At 40.9% G+C, this 19,125-nt stretch overlaps 1 pseudogene; it reads right to left on the bottom strand.

The window, feature by feature from the left end:
* Nucleotides 1–17,668: 17,668 nt before the first annotated feature.
* LOC107801212 (protein EARLY STARVATION 1, chloroplastic-like) lies at nt 17,669–18,856 on the bottom strand (annotated as a pseudogene).
* Nucleotides 18,857–19,125: the final 269 nt, after the last annotated feature.

The raw sequence follows: 19,125 nt of genomic DNA, 5'->3' as shown, positions 1-19,125 counted from the left end.
GTATCTCGGTCTTTCTTATATGATCGTATCAGAGAGCTCTAGTATAATAATCCACACTTGATAGTCCTTAAGGACAGAGTTCAGCATGATAATGTCAGAGATGTGACTATCGGCGATGATGGGGTGTTGAGGATGCATGGCCGGATTTGCATGCCCAATGCGGATGGGCTTCGGGAGTTGATTCTGGATGAAGCCCATAGCTCGCGATATTCCATTCATTCGGGTGCCTCAAAGATGTATCAGGATTTGAGGCAGTACTATTGGTGGAGAAGAATGAAGAAAGATATTGTGGGATTTGTAGCTCGGTGTCTCAACCGTCAGCAGGTGAAATATGAGCATCAGAGACCGGGTGGCTTGCTTTAGCAGATGATTATTCCTGAGCGGAAGTGGGAGAGGATCACTATGGACTTTGTTGTTTGACTTCCACGAACTTTGAAGAAGTTAGATGCTATTTGGGTGATTATGGATAGACTGACCAAGTCTGCACACTTCATTCCTGTGTGTACTACCTATTGTTCAGAGCGGTTGGTAGGGATCTATATCCGAGAGATTGCTCGTTTGCATGGTGTCCCAGTTTCCATCATTTCAGATAGTGGTACTCAGTTTACTTCCAGTTTTGGAGGGTCGTGCAGCGAGAGTTGGGTACTCAGATAGAGTTGAGCACATCTTTTCATCCTCAGACGGATGGGCAGTCTGAGCATACTATTCAGATATTGGAGGACATGTTGCGTGCTTGTGTCATTGACTTTGGAGGATCATGGGATGAGTTTATACCGCTTGCATAGTTTGCTTATAACAACAACTACCAGTCGAGTATTCAGATGGCTCCATATGAGGCTTTGTATGGGAGGCGGTATAGATCTCCAATTGGTTGGTTCAAGCCTGGTGAGGCTAGGCTATTGGGGACTGATTTGGTGCAGGATGCTTTGGAGAAGGTGAAGGTGATTCAGGAGAGGCTTCGTACAACGAGTCGAGGCAAAAGAGTTATGTTGATAGGAAGGTTCGAGATGTGTCCTACATGGTTGACGAGAAGGTTTTGTTGAAGGTTTCGCCCATGAATGGTGTTATGAGATTTGGGAAGAAAGGGAAATTGAGTCCGCGGTTCATTGGACCTTTTGAGGTGCTTCGGAGGATTGGGGAGGTGGCTTATGAGCTTGCCTTGCCACCTAGATTGTCAAGTGTGCATCTGGTATTTCACATTTCTATGCTCCGGAAGTATATTGAGGATCCGTCTCATGTTCTGGATTTCAGCACGGTCCAGTCGGATGATGATTTGACCTAAGATGTGGAGCCAATAGCTATTTTGGGTCCTCAGGTTCGGAAGTTGAGGTCAAAGGATATAGCTTCAGTGAAGGTGCAATGGAGAGGTCGGCCCATAGAGGAGGCTACCTGGGAGACCGAGCAGGAGATGCGGAGCAGATATCCTCACCTATTTGAGGCTTCAGTTATGTTTCTTGACTCGTTCGAGGACGAACGTTTATTTAAGTTGGGGAGGATGTGACGACCCGGCCAGTCATCTCATGAGTTACTGCTCCGTTTCCCCCATTTTTGCTTCTTTATGCTTAGTTATCCATGTTTTGTAGTATCGGGTTGGTCGGATCGAGTCCGGAATGATTTTGGTAAGGTTTGAGACACTTAGTCTCTTTTAAGAAGGTTTAAGTTGGAAAAGTCTACTGGATGTTGACTTATGTGTTAGAGGGATCATATGTGAGTTCCGATGGTTCGGTTAGCTTCGGGTGGTGATTTATGACTTAGGAGTGTGATTGGAATGGGTTTTGGAGGTCAGGAGTAGAATTAGGCTTGAATTGGCGAAGTTGATATTTTCGCAATTTCCGGTTGATAGGTGAGATTTTGATATAAAGGTCGGAATGGAATTCCGAGAATTGCAGTAGCTTTGTTGTGTCACTTGGGATGTGTGTGCAAAATTTCAAGTCATCCGGACATGGTTTGGTTGGGTTTTTGATCAAAAGAGTATTTCGGAAAATTTTAGAAACTTAGGCTCGAATCCGATGTGTTTTGGATGATTTGATGTTGTTTGGGGTGTTTTCATGATTGGAACAAGTTTGAATGAGGTTTTAGGATGTGTTGGTGCCTTTGGTTGAGGTCTTGGGGGCCTCGGGTGAGTTTCGAGTGGTCATTCGGATCATTTTAGAGGTTAAAAAGTAGCAGAAATTGCAGGTTCAATGTTGTAGAGAATTTGCCCTTCGCGATCGCGTAGGGTGTATCGCGATTGCGTAGAAGGATTTATGAAGGCCAGGAATTAAGCCTTCGCGTTTGCGAGAGAGCATTCACATTCGTGGAGGGTTGGGAAGAAGGCCATCGTGTTCGCGAGAAAGGAATCGCGATCGCGTAGAGTGAATTGGTTCAGAGGGGTTCGAGGTCAGGTGTTCATCGCATTCGCGTAGGAGTGAGAACGTTCGCGAAGGTCAAAGTGGAGGAAGCATCGCGTTCGCGTAGGCCTTGTCGTGTTCGCATAGTGTAATTTTGGAAGCTTAAGAGTTTGTTCTTTGCGATCGCGAGGGACGTTCCACGATCGTGATAAAGAAAATGAGGTCTGGGCAGAATGTTTTTAAACTCGTCTTGTTCGCGAATGTGGGTCTATTTTCACCCATAGTTGCTCGATTTTGGAGATATTTGAAGGAAATTGAAGAGGGATTCAAGGGAAATCGTTGGGAGGTAAGATTCTTGGACAAAATAACTTGATTATTATGTGAATTCCACCTAGAAAATCATGAAAGCTAAGCCTAAAATTGAAGAACTAGGGCTTGAGAAATTGGACTTTTGAATTGGGATTTGAAGGACTATTTGGGGTTGAATTTGAGAACTTTTGATATGTATGAACCCGTGGGGAGATAAGGAATCTAATGATGTGAAAATTTCTGAGTTTTGGGAAGTGGGCACGGGGCTCGGGATTTGCTAATTTTGGGATTTGTGCCCTTTATTGATTGTTTTGCTTGGGCTTTGTTCCCTTAGCATATTTTGACGTTCTCGTTCTGATTTTGGATATATTCGATGCACGTGGAGGCCGATTTGAGGGGCAAAGGCATCGCGAGCTAGAGATTTAGCCGATTCGAGGTGAGTAATGATTGTAAATGATGTTCTGAGGGTTTGAAACCCAGGATTGCACATCGTAGTGCTATATTGAGGTGAGGCACATGCTTGATGACGAGTGTGGGGTCGTGCACTATTGGGGATTTGTGACTTGTTCCATCCCTATTGATGATTTTACCGCGTATTTGACTGAAACTTATTTGCTATCATCATGATTTGGGCTGATTGCCATATTTGGGCTTTGTGCCAACTACTTGAACCCTTTGGGGATTTTTATTACTATTTTCTCACTGTGTTGACTTATTACTTGAACTTAGTCATGTTATTTTCCACTGTTTTACTACTTAGCCATTTTTACTCAGTTTTGAGATTTAAATGATATTTTAAATGATGTTTTGGGCTGAGAAAGACTGTTTTACTATTGCCCGAGGGGCTTGTGATGATTTTCGGACTGACTAAGGCTGAGGGCCTAGTTGTGAGGATGCACTGATACTGATATGAGGCCAAGGGCCTGAGATACATATATACGCCACGAGGTAGCTTGATTGATATGAGGCCGAGGTCCTAGATTTGATGCGACGAGATGGCTTGTTATTGTGCTTGGGCCGTAAGGGCCCCCTCTCGGAGTTTGTACACCCCCAGTGAGCGTGGGTACCCATTGTGATGCGAGATTGAGCCCGAGGGGCTGGTATTGTTCTGAGATTGAGCCCGAGGGGCTGGTACTATTCTGAGATGTTGCTCGAAGGGCAAACTTGTTGATACTGTGACCGAGGGGTGAACTTCTATTTGGTTACTTTATCTTAATTATCTGTCAATTTACCTGTTTTACTGGTTGAAAATGGATTTTACTTGATTTTTTACTGGTTTTACTGATTTTAAGTGAATTACTGCTTCATTATAGAATGCCTTGCGCTTTACATATTTTCTTACTTTCAGTCATTATTTACATTTGTTACTCACTGAGTTGGAGTACTCACTTTACTCCCTACACCCCTGTGTGCAGATTCAAGCTTTGCTGGTTCTGCTCCGGAGTGCTGATTTCCTCCAGTCCCAAGCGGGCCTTTCGGAGATTACGAGGTAGCTATTGACGTCCGCAGCCCCGTGTCTCTACTCCTCTAGAACTTTTGTTCCTTTTCAAATATTTGTAGTAGTTTATAACTTTAGCAGACTTGTATTATGACTCATAGATGCTCGTGACTTGTGACACCCTGGTTAGGGCTGTGTTGGGTTGTATTTCTGCTACTTATTATCATTAAATCATGTATTAGACTGCTTTTATATTGTTTAGCTACTTTAATAAGTGAATTGGGTTTAGTTGGCTGGCTTTGTCTTCACGAGAGGCGCCATCACGATCGGGTTCAGGGTTAGGGTCGTGACAACAAGGTAACAATTAAGAACAAGTATCATTTGCCTCACATTGATGATTTATTCGACCAACTTCAGGGAGCGAGAGTGTTCTCCAACATTTATCTCCGTTCAGGTTATCACCAATTAAAGATCAGAGACTCAGATATTCTTAAGTTAGCTTTCAGGACCCGATATGGTCAGTATGAGTTCTGGTGATGTCTTTTGGGCTGACCAATGCCCCAACAACGTTCATTTTGATGAACAACATGTTCTGTCCTTATCTCGACTCGTTTTTCATAGTCTTCATTGATGATATTCTGGTGTATTCGCATAGTCAGGAGGAGCACGCAGAATATTTGAGAGTTGTGTTGCAGAGATTGATGGAGGAGAAACTTTATGCAAAATTCTCCAAGTGTGAGTTTTGGCTCAGTTCAGTGGCTTTCTTAGGACACGTGGTGTCCATCGAGGGTATTCAGGTTGATCCGAAGAAGATAGAGGCGGTTCAGAGTTGACCCAGACCGTCCTCAGCCACAAAGATTCGCAGCTTTCTTGGTTTGGCAGGTTATTACAGCCGGTTTGTTTAGGGATTCTCATCTATCACATTGTCTTTGACCAAGTTGACTCAGAAGGGTGCTTCATTTTTATGGTCGAACGAGTGTGAGGAGAGCTTTTAGAAGCTCAAGATAGCCTTGACCACAACTCCAATGTTAGTTTTGCCATCAGCTTCAAGTTCATATACCGTGTATTGTGATGCTTCGAGAGTTGGTATTGGGTGTGTTTTGATGAGGGAGGGTAGAGTTATTGCTTATGCTTCTCATTAGTTGAAGCCCCATGAAAAGAACTACCCCGTTTATGATTTGGAGTTGGCTGACATTGTTCACGCGTTAAAGATTCGGAAGCATTACTTGTATGGTGTGTCTTGTAAGGTGTTTACTGATCATCGTAGCCTCCAGCACTTGTTCAAGCAGAAGGATGTCAATTTGAGGCAGCGGAGGTGGTTGGAGTTGCTAAAGGATTATGATATTACTATCTTGTACCATCCGGGGAAGGCCAATATGGTGGCCGATGCTTTGGGCCGAAAGGCGGTAGTATGGGGAGTTTGGCATATATTCCAGTTGGGGAGAGACCTCTTGAATTTGATGTTTAGGATTTGGCTAATCGGTTCGTGAGGTTAGATATTTCGGAGCCCAGCCGAATATTGGCTTGTGTGATTTCTCGGTCTTCCTTATATGATTGCATCAGAGAGCGCTAGTATGATGATCCTCATTTGCTTGTCCTTAAGGATAGATTTCAGCATGATGATGCCAGATATGTGACTATTTGTGATAATGGGGTGTTGAGGTTGTAGGGCCGGTTATGTGTGCCCAATGTAGATGGGCTTCGAGAGTTGATTCTACAGGATGCCCATAGCTCGCGGTATTCCATTCATCTGGGTGCTGCAAAGATGTATCAGGATTTGAGGTAGCATTATTGGTGGAGAAGAATGAATAAAGACATTGTGGGATTTGTAGCTCGGTGTCTCAATTGTCAGTAGGTGAAATATAAGCATCAGAGATCGGGTGGCTTGCTTCAGCAGATGGATATTCCAAAGTGAAAGTGGGAGCGGATCACTATGGACTTTGTAGTTAGACTTCCACGGACTTTGAAGAAGTTCGATGCTATTTGGGTGATTGTGGATCGGCTGACCAAGTCCGCACACTTCATTCCTATGTGTACTACCTATTCTTCCGAGCGGTTGGCAGAGATCTATATCCGGGAGATTGTTTGTTTGCATGGTGTCCCAGTTTCCATCATTTCAGATAGGGGCACTCAGTTTACTTCGCAGTTTTGGAGGTCTGTGCAGCGAGAGTTGAGTACTCACGTTGAGTTGAGCACAACTTTTCACCCTCAGACGGACGGGCAGTCCGAGCGCATTATTCAGATATTGGAGGACATTTTGCGTGCTTGTGTTATTGATTTCGGAGGGTCATGGGATCAGTTTCTACCGCTTGCAGAGTTTGCTTATAACAACAGCTACCAGTCGAGTATTCAGATGGCTCCATATGAGGCTTTGTATGGGAGGCAGTGTAGATCTCCAGTTGGTTGGTTTGAGCCAGGTGTGGTTAGGCTATTGGGGATAGACTTGGTGCAGGATGCTTTAGTAAAGGTGAAAGTAATTCAAGAGAGGCTTCGTACAGCACAGTCGAGACAAAAGAGTTATGCTGACAGGAAGGTTCGGGATGTGTCCTACATGGTTGGTGAGAAGGTTCTGTTGAAGGTTTTGCCCATGAAGGGTGTTACGAGATTGGGATGAAGGGTAAATTGAGTCCTCGGTTCATTGGGCCTTTTGAGGTGCTTCAGAGGATTGGGGAGGTGGATTATGAGATTGCTTTGCCACCCAGCTTGTCGAGTGTGCATCCGGTATTTCATGTTTCTATGCTTTGAAAGTATATTGGGGATCCGTCTCATGTTTTGGATTTCAACACGGTTCAGTTAGATGATGATTTGACTTATGATATGGAGCTAGCAGCTATTTTGGAGCGTCAGGTTCAAAAGTTGAGATCAAAGGATATAGCTTTAGTGAAAGTGCAATGGAGAGGTCGGCCCGTGGAGGAGGCTACTTGGGAGACCGAACGGGAGATGCAGAGCAGATATCCTCACATGTTTGAGGCTTCAAGTATGTTTCTTGACTCGTTCGAGGACGAACGTTTGTTTAAGAGGGTGAGGATGTGACGACCCGACCAGTTGTCTTATGAGTTACCGCTCCGTTTTCCCCATTTCTTCTTCTTATTGCATTGTTATCGGTTTCTATGTGTGATCGAGTAGGTTGGCTCGGGTTCGGAAATGATTTGGTAAGGTTTGAGACACTTAGTCTCTTTTGAGGAAGCTTAAGTTGGAAAAGTCAACCAGATATTGACTTATGTATTAGAGGGCTCGGATGTGAGTTTTGATGGTTCGGATAGCTTCGGGAGGTGATTTGGGACTTAGGAGCATGATCGGAATGTATATTGGAGGTTCGGAGTAGATTTAGGCTTGAATTGGCAAAATTGGAATTTTGGCATTTTCCGGTTGATAGGTGAGATTTTGATATTGGGATCAGAATGGAATTCCTACAGTTGCAGTAGTCCCGTTGTGTAATTTGGGATGTGAGTGCAAAATTTCAGGTTATTTGGACATGGTTTGGTAGACTTTTTGATCAGAAGCGTAATTTAGAAGATTTTTGGAATTTTTAGGCTTGAATCCAATGCGAATTTGGTGTTTTGATGTTGTTTTGAGCGTTCCGAAGATTGGAACAAGTTTTAATTATGTATTGGGATATGTTGGCATGTTTGGTTGAGGTCTCGAGGGACTCGAGTGAGTTTCAGATGGTTAATCGGACCATTTCATGTTTTGGAAAGTTGCAGAAAACTGTTGTTGAGTGTTGCAGAAATTTGACCTTCGCGAGCAGTCCCTCGCATTCGCGAAGGGTTAGCAGGTGAGGCTGAGGATTTAGCCTTCACGTTCGCGAGGGAGGTTCCGCGTTCGTGAAGGGTTGGGGTCGTTGTGCATCGCGTTCACGAGGTTATGCCGCGTTCGCATAGAGGAAGTTGAGCAGTTGGGTTTGAGGTTGATTTGTTCTTCGCATTCGCGGTGAGTAAGGGAGCTAGATCTTCACGTTCGCGAGCTGGGAGTCGTGATCGCGATGAAGGAAATTTGGTCAAAGTCAGTTTGTGCTTCGCGAATGCGAGGCTTTGACCGCGTTCGCGAAGAAGGATTGGATGCTTGGGCAGAATGTTTAAATAGCCATTTGTCCGCGATTTTGGGGTTAACTTTCACCATTTTTGAGCAATTTTGGAGCTTTCTGAAGAGGATTGAAGAAGGATTTAAGGGGAAACACTTGGAGGTAAGATTTATGGACGTAATACTCGATTCTTATGTGAATTCTACCTAATTAATCATGGAATTTAAGCCTAATATTGAAGAACTACGGCTTGTAATTGGAGACCTAGAATTTGGGATTTGAGGGGTCATTTGTGGTTGGATTTTTATGCTTTTGGTGTGAATGAACTCGGGGAGTGATAAAGAGTCTATTGATGTAATCTTTATCGAAATCCGAGACGTGGGTCGGGGGGGTCGGGTTTGGCCAATTTCGGGATTTGTGTTGTAATTTGATTTCTTCGAGTGAGCTTTGTTCCCTTAGCATATTTTGATGGTTTTGCACTAATTTTGGTTAGATTTGGAGCATCCGGAGGCCGATTCGAGATGCAAAGGCATTGCGAACTAGAGTTTGGACCGGATTGAGGTGAGTAATGATTGTAAATGTTGTGCTGAGGGTATGAATACTCGGATTGCACATCGTTGTGCTATATTGAGGTGATGCACACGCTAGATGACGAGCGTGAGATTGTGCACCGTTGGGGATTGTGACTTAGTCCATCCCGAATGACTGTTTTACTGCGTATTTGATTGAAAACTGTTTGCCATCATCATGTTTTGGGCGGAATGCCATATTTGGGCCTCGTACCAACTATTTGGACCCTTAGGGGATCTTTCCTGATATTTTCTCACTATTTTGACTTTATACTTGTACTCAGTCATGCTATATTCTACTGTTTTCATAACTCAGCCATGTTTACTCTGTTTTAATATATTAAATGAGAATTTAAATGATAATTTGGGCTGATCATCATGTTTTATTGTTGCCCGAGTGGATTATGAGATTCTGACTGAGTAAGGTCGAGGGTCTGTGTCGTGAGGATACACTGATTTATGATTATGAGGCCGAGGGCCTGAGTCGTACGCCACGAGATGGCTTGATATGAGGCTGAAAGCCTATTGATTATGTCATGAGATGGCTTGATATTGCGCTTGGGCCGTAAGGGGCTCCTCCCGGAGTCTATACACCCCTAGTGAGCGCGGGTACCCATTGTGATATGAGATATAGCCCGAGGGGTTGGTGTTACCCGAGAGGCGGATTCTGTTGACATTGTGCCCGAGGGGCGGATTTTATGTGTTTATCTGTTCTAAGTGCTTCTCATTTAATTGGTTTAACTATTAAAAAGACGTTTTAAAGAAGCTCTTCTAAACTAATTGTTTTTACATGTTCTCACTGTTTTATTGTTTTTATTGGTTTTATACTGCTTCTTTATAGTACGTTGATGTGCCTTTACGTGATTTCTTATCGCTCAGTCTTCATTTATTATTATTACTCACTGAGTTGGAGTACTCACTTTACTCCCTGCACCCTATGTGTAGATTCAGGCGTTTCAGGTCCTGCTTGCGAGGGTTGAGAGCTTCCAGTAGACTTCGGAGATTAACTAGGTAGCTGCTCGATGTTCGCAGCCCAGTGCTTCTCCCTCTATCATATTTTCTCATGTCTTAGTTATGTAGACTCTTTCAGACTTGTAGTTTTTATGATAGATGCTCATGACTGGTGACACCCTGATGTCGGGCTATGTCTATTCCGCAACTGTATTATTCACCTTATTTTGGGATTATTATTATTATGATTAAGACTTAATTGGTATTATTTAACTGCTTAAAATGAATTGGGAGTGTGTCGGTTGGCCTTGTCTTCACGAGAGGCGCCATCACGGCCGGGTTCGAGTTTAGGGTCGCGACACTAATTAGGCCTACTTGCCCCCGAGGATGAACTTTTTACGGTACCTCTAAGTCACCTAATTCGGTAGCGTCCTTCGTGGCGGTGTGGACTCGCGGTGGAGTCCACACCATCAAAAAAGCTTTGGAGGGTATTATCTGCTCCATGGATCCCCTCATTCGATCGCTCTTCATCATTCAAGCTTCATCAAACATCGATTCTGTGAACGAAGGCGATCCCGCTATCTCTATGATGTCGGGTGGGGCAGAACCGGCATCTTGAGGGTTCTCGACCCTCATTACTGCATCGGTCTCACAAACTTCATAGGGAATAGCCTCCGTTGTTTCCCCCTCAGCTGTTGCCCATTCCCCGAGCACAGACAGATCGTGGGCCAGAAAAAAATCGTCCTCTTCGGGTTCGTCCATGAGCCAGAGGAGTTAGTTCGAGTCGAGCACTTGGGAGCTGGTGTTGTCCTTTGGCTTACGCACCAGCATTCTTTGTAGTTTCTTTTTCTCCGAGCTTAGGGAACTCGGTGCCCTTTTTCTTTTCTTCTCTTTGATCTTCCTCGAAGCAGAAGACTCGGCAAGTAGGTCCCCATCCCCAACCGGAGGCTTAAGATCAACGGTTTTAGGCAAACCTAAAAAAAGAAAATAAAGAAAATGAGAACACAATGCTAGAAGAAAAGGCTCAATACGACTTGCTCGGGAAAGGAACCTTACCTTTTGAAAGTTTGCGCCTTGAACATTTAGAATTGGGCATGCCCTCGACCCACTCCTTAAGCCGAGGAATGGCATTCAGAACTCGAGCAAGGGCTGTACCACAACAAACATCAATGAGAAAAAGGAAGACAAAGCATTAAATCAACGCTTGATGGGAGTTTGTACTTACGTGATACGTTCCACCTCTCGGGGAACGACCTCCACTCAGCCGGTACAAGGTCGATGGTCCTCACCCAGACAAACATCCCTGCCAACCCCGATCCATGTCCTTGTTGATACTCGAGAACGACTGTGCTGGCCTGACGTACAAGCTTATCAATCCCCCTCAGAAGATTCAGGGACTGTACAAGTGGAGTAGGTGGTCGATGGTGAATGAGCACCCATCGATTTTGTTCAGAAAGAATCGGAGGAGGATCACTATCCTCCACAATGATGGATGAATTTGGCCGAGACATACGTTATACCTTCTATAGAAGTCCATGATGACCGGGTCCACTGGGCCTAATGTAAAAACATAATTGTAAACACTTAGATATCCCTCGACATGGGTGGTAATGGCCTCTTCGGAGTCGGGGACCACTATGTCTTTGTCGGCCCAGTTGCAGTCTTTTCGGACCGTGGGGAGGACCTCTTCAGTAATTGAGCAGATGTATCTCGAGGCCTCCTCACACCGACCTTGTACAGAAGAAGGCTTCTCAACCTTGAAGTCGTCGTCGACCGAACAACCACCAGGAATAAACATCTTCAAGTGGGTTCTTCCGCCGGTTCGTCAACAGTCATCTCGAGGGAGGTCCCCTCGACCTCAGTAGTCGGCCACAAATAAGAAAGAGCATCCTTTTGAGGAACGAATTTGGAGGTTTTTGCTATTGTCATGAAGGAAAAGCTTGGGAAAGAGGGAGAAAGATTTGAACTGTCCCAATTTATACTTTCACAAATTGGGGTTGTTTCTATGTCTATTTTAAACTAGGATTGCAAAGCTAAGAAATGAAACTAAGAAATTATTTTTGTTGTTTTTCAAGTTTTGTAAAAAAACCTAGGGTTATGGCCATTACCTAGGTGTTTGTCTAATGGGGTATACACCTTAATGCTTGTTTTGTTGATCGAGGTTTATTATAGCTATCAACACTCAATTACCCACTCAATACCTCTCGGTCAGAGATTGATTTTGCCCAATTTGGCTTTCTCAAGTCCAAATGGGTATTGCTCAAGACGATTGAGAAAATCTCAAGTCCGGTTATTACTATCTCTAGATTGAACCCTTTAATTGTGATTATCAATCGAGAGATTGACCCAATTTCTTGTTAGCCATGTTTTCCTAGACGAAGTCTCTCTTTCTCAAGTAAAGACTAAGTCAAATAGGCATGAACTAATGTTTGTAACCATTAATTCTACAAATTAAAGCATGAACAAGGCTAAATAATAAACACCAAACCATAATCAAGCGTTAAATTAGACACCCATAAGATTTACACACTAGGGTTGGGTCACAACCCTAGTAAAAATCTAGCTACTCATGCTTGAAATTGAAGAAACAGAAGAAGAGATGCTAATTAAACTCATATTGTAAAAACAAAATGATAGAATATATGTTAAAATATCCCAAAATATGAAAAACTACTAAAAAAAAAAATAAAGAGAAACAGCTACTAAAGCTGCTAATGTCAAAAGTTAACGTAAAAATGTGAAACTCGTCTATTTATACATGGCTAAAAATTTCATATAAAAATATCCTTTGAGAGGTTCTGCGACCGCACAATTCCATGTGCGGTCCGCAGAATTCTTCAACTTGTCAAGACTGGAAATCTACGGCCACACAATTTTGATCTGCAGTCCGCAGATTTGTGACTGTGGCCGCATCTTGATCTTGTGCGGTTCGCACTTTTACATCTACGGCTGCATAACACTTCTTATATGGCCAAACAATTCTTTTACGGACCGCACTTTTGATGGACTTGAAATACGCATTCTCTGAACTTTTCTCCTGGCGCAATTTTTACGGCCGCACAATCCATGTGCGGACCGCACAATCCATGTGCGGACCGCACTTTGCACCAAACTCTGCTAGCTTTTCCTTCATAATCTGCAGTCGCATATGATATTCTGTGGTCCACACTTCTGAGCTTCCGTGCCTTTTACATCCTTAAGTTCAGATTACTCCTTCTTGTATCTGTTAGGAAGTTATTTCCATCGTTTTCTATCAGTATGACTATTAAAAAGTTCATACTATGGAACTTTTTTGTTAGTAAATTATAACAATATTGAGATTTTATGATTATGAGTGAATTATTTTCTGCAATAACTATAAACTTGTATTAGAGTTTTTAAAATTGGTATAAGAGCATAAATCATTAAGTAAAAGTTAGTGAGAACTGCATCAATAATTAAAAATTGTTATCAATCGCTGAAGAAAAGTGTTTCAAAATACCAAGTTTGAGATATGAATTGAAAATAGGTGCTACAACAATAAAATTTGAGTTTATACAACATTAACTTATTTGAAAATATTTGTAGACCAATTCAAATCTGGAATGTGATTCCAAATTATTTAGGATTTGATATTTGTAGTATTCTTTAAATAATGTATTAAATAATTTCTATAATAAAATTCATATGAAAATAAGTTTTATAGTTTTTAAAAAAAGTAGATTTTATACTATTGTAATTATAAGAGTTGTTAATATTTTTTTGGGTGAGAACATAGAGAGATGTATTTTTTTTTTATAAATTCCTATAAGAATGAAATAAATTAATAGTGGCAAAGTATCTTCTTTTACAAAATGAGAGAGTTGCCAATTATAATCAATTTTTGAGAACTTGTCAACTACCAACATTCAACATAAACCCTGCTTCATAAAAAATCACCTTTGTCTGCTTGTCATTGTAAGGGGGTGGGAGGCAATTCATCTTCTGGATGTACAGATGGTCCAAAATCTATATTCGGTTTTGCTTAAGGTTTGATTGATAATGTAACGACCCGACTTGTTATTTTAAGAATTATCACCTCGTTTCGTGGCTTAAGGTCTCGAGTAGCTTCATAATATGTGATATGACTTGCGTATAAGGTCGAGTTTGGTTTTCGGATGATTCGGGATCAATTTGAAAGAACAACTCTTGTTTCTAAAGCTTAAGTGAAAAGAGTTGACCGAAGTTATACTTTTGTGTAAACGACTCCGAAATGGAGTTTTGATGATTCTGATAGCTCCGTATGATAATTTTAGACTTAGGAGCACGACCGGATGTTGGTATGGAGGTCCTTAGGTCATTTCAACAAAAAATGGCAAATGTTGGAAAATAAAATTTAGAAGTTTGATCGGGAGTTGACTTTATCTATATCTTGGTCAGAATCAGATTTCGGAAGTTGGAATAGGTCCGTAATATCATTTATGATTTGCATGCAAAATTTGAAGTCAATCGGAGTTGTTTTGATATAGATCGGCATCGATTTCGGAATTTAGAAGTTCATACATTATAAGCTTGAATATGGGTTGTGATTCATAGGATCGAGGTAGTTTTGATGTTGTTATGTGTGATTTTAGGCCTCGAGTAAGTCTGTATTATGTTATGGGACTTGTTGGTATATTCAAACGGGGTCCCAAGTGGCTCGGGTGAGTTTCGGGGTGGTTTCAGACCATTTCTAGGCCATTTTTAGTTGCTGGTATTTGGCTACAACAATGTGAATTGCAATCGGGGGGAATTTGCCGCAATTGAGAAGAGTAAAATGGAAATATTTTCCTGTGAATCGCGATCGCGGAAGGCTTTTCACGATCGCGTAGAGAAATTTTTTGCTGCACTGACCCGACTTTGCAAGCTTATATATTGCAATCTATAAGGAACTTGGAGACGATCTAAAAATAAAAATTATAGCCCTTTGTGTCTAGTTTTCATTAAATCAAACCATATGGCATTTGGAGTTGTGTACAAAAAGTTGTGGTTGATATACTACAGGCTATCTGGGAAGAGTTTGAAAATCGCGAAGAAACAATTTCTGCTGCACAAGGCTGACTTTGAAAACTTATATGTCGTAATCTATAAGGAATTTAAAGATGATCAAAAACTGAAAGTTGTAGCCCTTGATATCTAGTTTTCATAAAGTTAAACCATTTGTCATTTGGAGCTCTGTACATAAAATCATGATGATTATCATAGATGTTATTTGGAAGAGCTGGGCAGCTTGTTTTTTGCGATCGCGAAGCATTTTCCGTGGTTGCGAAGGGCAGATTTTGAGCTAAAAAAGTTGTGCTTCGCGATCACGGAGAATTTTCCGAGATCGCAAAGACAAAATACCTGGGCAGAAGCTATATTTCGAGGTTTCAGCTATTTTAACATATTTGGAGCTATGGAGCTTGGATTGAAGCGAGTTTTAAGAGATTTTCACCATATGGATTGAGGTAAGTGTTCTATATCTGAAAGTGAGGATATTTCATGATTGTATAGTTATTTTTATCAATTATTAGTGAATCAAATGGAATAAATGGAGAAATTTGTAAAACTTTTCAAAAACGAAAAATAAAGACTTGAAGGACAATTCATTATCTGAATTTTATAATTTTGGTATGATTGAACTCATATTGGAACGAGTGTTCGGATTTCTTGAATTTTTGTCGGGTTCCTAAATACGGACCCCGAGGTTTGCTTTCGGGTTGACTTTTTCGAATAAAATTTAAAGTCGATATTTTATTATCCGAAATTATTTTCGATAAATTCTAATGATGTTATGTAATTAATTTGGCTAGATTTGAGCCGTCCAGGGGTCAATTCACGCGAGAAGGCCATTTTGAAATAGCGGCCTAACTTCGTAAAGGTAAGTATCTTGCCTAACCTTAAGAAAGGGAATTACCCCTTAGCTATTGAGTCTTATGTAAAAATTGTATGATCTAAAGTCGTATTCGCGAGGTAACAAGTACGTACTTGGCTTATATGTGCAAATTATATCGGTTAAAACTCTTAGAAACCCTTAAGTATTTAATTGGGAATTTGTTGGAACTTATTATATCTTTTTTTTGCCATGCCTCATTCCTTACTTGTCGAGTTGGTTTTATATGATAATTTGGAGTGAGTGCTACTTTGACTTTTACATGAACTATGTGTTTTGTTGAGATTTCGATTTCGTGGAATTAATTTCATTATTTATTTTTATGTACAAATAATTAAATAAATTTAAAAGAGGCATTAATCAATTTACCTAAAATTTAGATTACAGAAGGCGTTGTTCTATGCTGAGTTACTTTTTATCCTTGTTACTGTAGTGAGATATTATATACTTTGTCTGGAGCCTTGGGCTATTTGCTATGAAAATAATTGATTTAGTTGTACCTTTGGAAAGGTGGCTTATAGACAATTTGTAAATACAAGTTAATTATGTTGTGTTGTTGTGATAATATTCTGCGTGAATTGTTGTGTGATTTGAGTTGTTGTTATGCGGTGTATAAAGGCGTCATTCCACTATTGATATTATAATGGTATAAGGGTGGTATTCTACCGTTGTTGTGTGTATTGGGATATTGTCTAGGCGGAAAAATAAGGGAGGCTATTGAACGGAGCGATAAGGGTGGCTATTATAGGAGTGATAAGGGTGGCTATTATAGGAGTGATAAGGGTGGCTATAGGAGAGATAAGGGTGACTATTGATATTGTCAGGATGGAGGGATAGGGACGTGATAAGGGTGGATATAGGAGAGATAAAAGTGGCTACTGATATTGTAAGGGCGGAGGGATAATGGTGGCTATTATAGGAGTGATAAGGGTGGCTATAAGAGAGATAAGAGTTGCTATTGATACTGCCAAGGCGGAGGGATTAGGGTGGATATTATATGGAGTGATACAGGTAGCTATAAGAGAGATACGGGTGGCTATTGTCAGGGATGATATGCGATGATGTGGGGTTATTGTGTGAGTGACTTTCATGTGATGTTGTAATTTTTCCTTGTGTTTATTTTTAAATTTGTCTTGTTAATTTGGTAAACTTGATAGTAGTCTGATCCATGTTGAAATTGTGAGCATGTTGCTATTGCCGGGCGGATTATGTTATTGGCACGTGAATTGTCCGTACAATTATGATATAAAATATGGGCACGAGGTTCCGTGGGTATATCAAGATTATAATATTAGCACGTGAGTTGTCCGTGCAATTGTGAAATAAGATGTGGACACGAGTTGCCGCGAGTAAATGATGATTTTATTATTCGCACGTGAGTTGTCCGTACGGATTTTATATATTGATATTTTTGGCACGTGAGTTGTCCGTGCGATTGTGATAGAGAAATGGGCACGAGGTGCCGTAAAAATATGAAAGTGAGCTGAGACCCGTGTTTTATAATTATAAGATAAGGTGTCACAAAGTGACTTATTTGAAAGATTTGTATTTGAAAAACTTATATTTGAAAGATTTATATATGAATGACTTCATTAATAGTTGTACTTGTGTTCTTTAATTGTTTGAGCAATATTTACGGTGTTCTTATGGCCTTATTGTTCATATCCCCGATTGATTCTTGTTGTCATCACTGCTATTTATTTTCTATTATTCTTGTATACTACTATATTACACATGCTAATTGACTAGTGAGTGTCTTGATTGTACCACGTCACTACTCCACTGAGGTTAGTCTTGATACTTACTGGGTACCGACTGTGGTGTACTCATACTATACTTTTGAACATTTTTGTGCAGAGCCAGGTATTGGTGGTATCAAACTCCGGCAGAGTTAGTGTATTGATCGCAAGGATTCAAAGTAGAGTTACTTGGTCGTCGCAATCCCTTGGAGTCTTTCCATTTTATTGTACTGTCAATTATTATTTAAACAATATTGTACATTCGATCCTTGAGATCATTTCAGTATTCAGTAGAGCTCGTGACTTAGTATTACCAGTCTTAGGAGGTTGCCATATTTTTTTCCGCTTTTGGTTTTTGAAAAAAAATGGCTTGAATTGTAACTTTAATCGGCTTACCTAATCTTAGAGACTAAGTGCCATCACGGCATCTATGGTGGGATTTTTACAATAATTGGGTTGAATCCCATACTACATCTGCCTATCCATAGTGAGGTTCGGCCTCGTAATAAGTTACTTCGTCCACAACTATGTCCCAATTTTTACATGTTGTGCTCTTGCCATACTTGTGCACTTTTCCGTTACCAAAGTTCTCCTCTCCCCATGTCTTTGACCTTCTTTCACCGCTGAGTGACACATACCAAGTCTCCTCTTGTCGTGAACCAGTGCCAGCAAAAAATATCTCTTCCCATTTTGTTCAAGTTCAGTTTCCGCCCACTTGTCTGTCCATTTAAGAACAGATCCTCTTCTATCATAATGCTCCCTTCATTTCTCCCACCAAGACTGTTCATTTAATCTGCCATACTTGTGGGTCCCTTTCTCTATCCAACCCTTCGCATCATATTTTTCCCACAAATTTTTGTACCACCCAACATTCTATGTGCCTAATTTTGCTTGTGTTTGTGCATTCCTTTCTATCCTAGCAAGATTACTCCATTCATCCTGGCGAAGAACTTCCTGCCATGTTTCCCACCATGAGTCCCCTTCAAAATTTCTCCCAGATTTCTCCACACCTAGTTCTTTGTATTTGGTCCAATCACTTTTTTCCACCACGTTTCTTTCCATTCTAAGGTACCATCATTGCTCTGACCACCCATCCTTGTGCAACGACATCGATATCCATTATCACCAAGGTCTTCTCCACTTTCTCGATATCATGTACTGTCATCTTCATTTTTCTCAGTTTCATTGACATTATCATTTAACAGGCTAATGCCCTAGTCTTTCTCATTAGCAATACCAGTATCTCGCTTTGGTGGAGAGCCACGGGACTGAGGGCCTGAATTTCTTTGGATACAACGTGAAAAGAAGTTTTCTGGATTTGAAACAAGTCTAGACTGAGGAGAATGAAAAGGCATAGAAGAAGAAGCTTAAATCCTCATATAATTAGCACTGATCTTCTTAGCATCAAACCTCCAATCCTCACCTTCTCCACTTTTATCAATATCATTCCCTAAATTAATAGCATTGCCGAATCTGAACAACAACATTTTATATTACTAATTAACTTCCTCTTTTTCCTTCGGAACTCCACAAACCCTCCATTATTACGGTAATATTAATAAGCAGAGGGTGATACATCAAGCTTAGCCCCTAAGGGCGCTGTGAATCCTCTAGAAGAAGCCACCATTATTATTGTTCAGGAAAATGTCATTGAGTAGATAATGTGTTGATTGAGCCCTAGAAATTGAGTTTTTTATGTAGGTGAAGAATTGAAAGTGAAAATAGGAATTGGAAGATTGAGAGATGTATTGAAATCTTTCATTTTTGACAAAAATATTTGTTGTAAGTTAATCTTGTTCCTCTTTTCTTACACTTTTATTTTATTCTAGAAGTAATAAAATAGTATATAAGAATAGTTTCAACTTCAATGTGGATAACAATTGTGCTTAAAATAAAGAA

The sequence above is a fragment of the Nicotiana tabacum genome, chromosome 6 (assembly GCF_000715075.1).
Source record: "Nicotiana tabacum cultivar K326 chromosome 6, ASM71507v2, whole genome shotgun sequence".
Lineage (NCBI taxonomy): Eukaryota > Viridiplantae > Streptophyta > Magnoliopsida > Solanales > Solanaceae > Nicotiana > Nicotiana tabacum.
The sequence above is the reverse complement of the archived record's forward strand: the minus strand, read 5'-3'. Positions and strand labels throughout refer to the sequence as shown.